The sequence below is a fragment of the Salvelinus sp. IW2-2015 genome, linkage group LG19 (assembly GCF_002910315.2).
Source record: "Salvelinus sp. IW2-2015 linkage group LG19, ASM291031v2, whole genome shotgun sequence".
NCBI lineage: Eukaryota > Metazoa > Chordata > Actinopteri > Salmoniformes > Salmonidae > Salvelinus > Salvelinus sp. IW2-2015.
In genome coordinates this window covers 5847148-5851042 of record NC_036859.1, presented here as the reverse complement: position 1 = coordinate 5851042, position 3895 = coordinate 5847148, and the positions used below count along the sequence as shown (strand labels likewise).

The window sequence follows — 3895 nt, the reverse complement described above, 5'->3', positions numbered from 1 at the left end:
TCTTTTGCTGACGTTGTACTGTAACTTTAGTTTGGGTTCAGCCCTCATCCGAGCAGCCCAGCTATGGCCTACGTTGGTTAGCTGGCTAGCTAACTTCTTGTACCATAACAACATTGAACCTCAACATACATATTTTGTTCAATTATATCAGCCATATAGCAGACAATTACATTTAAGGCAGATTAACTATCTAACATAAAGGCATGAGCTCAGATCGACTACAAACATTCATTTTGTTGCATCAAATCGACCTTAGCAAATCAAACCAATGCTCACATTACATACAATAGCATAATGCCACGACAATTTCATCAAACAGAAGTAGATTATTATAGCTATGTCTATTCGTACCTTGATCGTCGGTATTAGCTACTCTTTGGCCGTATCACCAATATTATTTGGATTCTTATCGCAAAATCATACAAACGTCCAGGCAATGTTGTTCTGCACTAAGATGACGGATGTTGCCGCGTCTCAGCGTGATTTAATCTCACTTTCTGACAATTGGGAAATTCATAAACAGCTTGGTTACAGAAAGCATTACAATAGCAAAACATAAAAAACATAAGCATATTTTACTCAAGTCAACCTTACCAACAGGATTGTAATACAGTCATCAGTACTATTCATACTAACCTACTGGACCTCCTTAGTACAAAACAAACAAGAATATGAATCACACATTGTTAAATGTGGTAGCTGCAYACTGTCTGCGTTTACATTCCTCTAAGTCCAATCTCTAAAGATGGCTATAGTAGTGGGAGAGAGGTAACGGGAGAAAATGGTGGGGGGACTAGGTGGAGGTTAAGATATCCTGGAGGTACCCTCTTGTAGCTTATCAACCAGCTTGTTATCAGAATCAGGTGCACTAGATTAATGTTGGAGGAAACCTACAAGACGGTAACTATCCAGAGGAACCCTGTATCAAATCATGCTGGATATTGCATTGTCTGTTGATTCCATCTCGATCTGGGGGCCTGATCAGTGTCACAATTTTTCTCCAGCCCGAGCTAACACATCTGATAAAACTAATTGCATTACATGAAAACAGTTGCTCATCTCTATGATAGATTGTCACCATGATCACCTGAAAAACATYAATAGTGTCACAATTACTTTATTTGCAAAATGTAGTAACACTGAAACTTTTTTTGTAAACCAAGCACTGCTCTCATGTCTAACCTACAGTGCCTTCAGAAATTATCCATAACCCTTGACTTATTCCATATTTTGTTGTGTTACAGCCTGAATTCAAAATAAATTAAATATGATATTTTTCTCACCCATCTACAGACAATACCCCATAATGACAAAGCGAAAACTTGTTTTTAGAAATTTTGGAAATATCAAATGTACATAAGTATTCACACCCCTGAGTCAATARTTTGTAGAATCACTTTCTGCATTTATTACAGCTGTGAGTTTTTCTGGGTAAGTCTCTAAGAGCTTTCCACATTGTGGAACATTTGCCATTTATTKTTTTCAAAATTCTTCAAGCTCTGTCAAAACGGTTGTTGATCCTTGTAAGACAACCATTTTCAAGTCTTACAATAYATTTTCATGCATATTTAACCAGTTAAATGTAACTAAATGTAATCTACGTAATCCCCAAAAGGAATTATGTATCATGAGAGGGCCATAAACAGTAAGTAGTAATGCTACATACTCAAAGAAAGGTTTAAAATCTAGCATAGTCAGTTTTGAGGACACAAGAGCACTTACACAGTACAAATATGATTTCAAAAAATGAAATATGTTATATGATGTATTTCCTATTCAATAAAACTGTATGAATAAGGCTTGAAATGACTTATATGCTTTCTACACATAGCATAATTTAATTATAAACTGACTAACTATAAGCTCTAGCTTGGCTTCCTGTATTCGTTTGGAACTTTCATCTCATCTTACTATTCTCAGTCTATGACAAAAAGAAAGGTTTTGTTGGTGTCARGATTGTTATAATAACTGGACCAAAGCGCAGTGTGATCTGATTTCCACATATTTTTATTTCTATGTGAAACTCACAGCAAAACAAAACAATAAATAGCCAAACGAAACATGAAGCTGCTATAGTGCTCACAGGCAACTATACATAGTCAAGATCCCACAAAGCACAAAGGGGGAATGGCTGCSTAAATATGATCCCCAATCAGAGACAACGACAAACAGCTGCCTCTGATTGGGAACTTATACCTGGCCAACATGGAAACATAATCACCTAGATGACCCACCCTASTCACACCCCGACCTAACCAACATAGAGAAAAAAGCTCTCTGGTCAGGGCGTGACAGTTGGTTTAAAATCTATTAATTATTTTAGACGAATGGCTATAAATGGATCTCTGAATGTGCTACCGTGATGAAAGCACTCTCCCCTGCTACAATGTCACAATTGCAGGCATGTGCTTTGTCAGTGGCAGCTACTGTATGTAGGGTTCAGCCAGGAGTTGATGGACAGTCAAAAGAGCAAATTAAATGGTTGGAGGGACATCCCAGATTCAAGTGGTTTCAGATTTAACATCCTATGTTGCACAGGCTCAGAAAAAAATACTACRGTGTCTGTGGGAACCAGGGCTATCGTTCAATGCAAGCYATTTATGGTGTCCACAGATTGATTTATAYGCAKAAATGTCAMTCGGAACCGGAACCAGAACCACGCAGGTCCCGAAAACAGGGGACATTACATCTAATTTWATTAAGTCAAAACTGTAACTCGGCCACTCAGGAACATTCACTGTCTTCTTAATATGCAACTCCAGTGTAGGTTTGGCCTTGTGTTTTAGGTTATTTTCCTGATGAAAGGTGAATTCATCTCCACGTGTCTGGTGGAAAGCAGACTGAACCAGGTCTTCCTCTAGGATTTTCCTGTGCTTAGTTCCATTCAATATATTTTTTTTTCCATCCATTCCATATATTTTTTTCCTGAATAATTCCCCAGTCCTTAACAATTACAAGCATACCCATAACATGATGCAGCCACTACTATGCTTGAAAATATGGAGAGTGGTACTCAGTAATGTGTTGRATTGGATTTGCCCCAAACATAACAATTTGTATTCAGGACAAAAAGTWAATTTCTTTGCAAAATTTGTTTGCAGTATTACTTTAGTGCCTTGTTGTAAACATGATGCTTGTATTGCAATATTTTTTTTCTGTACATGCTTCCTTCTTTTCACTCTGTCAATTAGGTTAGTATTGTGGAGTAATACAATGTTGTTGATCCATCCTCAGTTTTCTCCAATCACAGCCAATAAATTCTGTAACTGTTCTAAAGTCACCATTGGCCTCATGATGAAATCCCTGAGCGGTTTCCTTCCTCTCCGGCAACTGAGATAGAAAAGACATCTGTATCTTTGTAGTGACTGGTTGTATTGATACACCATCTAAAGTCATCTAATTAATAACTTCACCATGCTCAAAGGGATATTCAATGTCTGCTTTTTTATTTTTACCCATCCACCAATAGGTGCCCTTCTTTGTGAGGCATTGGAAAAWCTCCCTGGTCTTTGTGGTTGAATCTGTGTTTGAAATTCACTTCTCGACTGAGGGACATTACAGATTTTTTTGGCCAGTGACCAAAAATCTCAATTTAAACCATTTAAAATGCAGGCTGGAAAAAGAAAGCAAACAGGTACACGTAACAAACATTCATTGAAGTATAGTCAATGAATTCACAGAGTTGGATCATATCTACAGAGAGAGGGGAGGTGGGGAATTTGATTAGTCTAGATAGAACAGCATTTCTTAATCCTGGTCCTGGGGATACAAAGGGGTGCYCATTTTTCTTTRTGCYGTAGCACTACACAMCCAATTCAAATGATCAACTTATCTTGACGATTTGAATCAGGTGCTTAGCGCTAATGCAAAAACAGTATATCTTCCTTCCCTGTCG

At 37.6% G+C, this 3895-nt stretch overlaps 1 long non-coding RNA gene across 1 annotated transcript in view; it reads right to left on the bottom strand.

The window, feature by feature from the left end:
• Window positions 1-1986: 1986 nt before the first annotated feature.
• LOC139029343 (uncharacterized) overlaps window positions 1987-3895 on the bottom strand; it is a 2522-nt gene continuing 613 nt past the window's right edge. Inside the window, exon 2 of the long non-coding RNA XR_011481657.1 lies at window positions 1987-3895. This exon is cut by the window's right edge and continues 265 nt beyond it. This is a non-coding gene — a long non-coding RNA (uncharacterized lncRNA).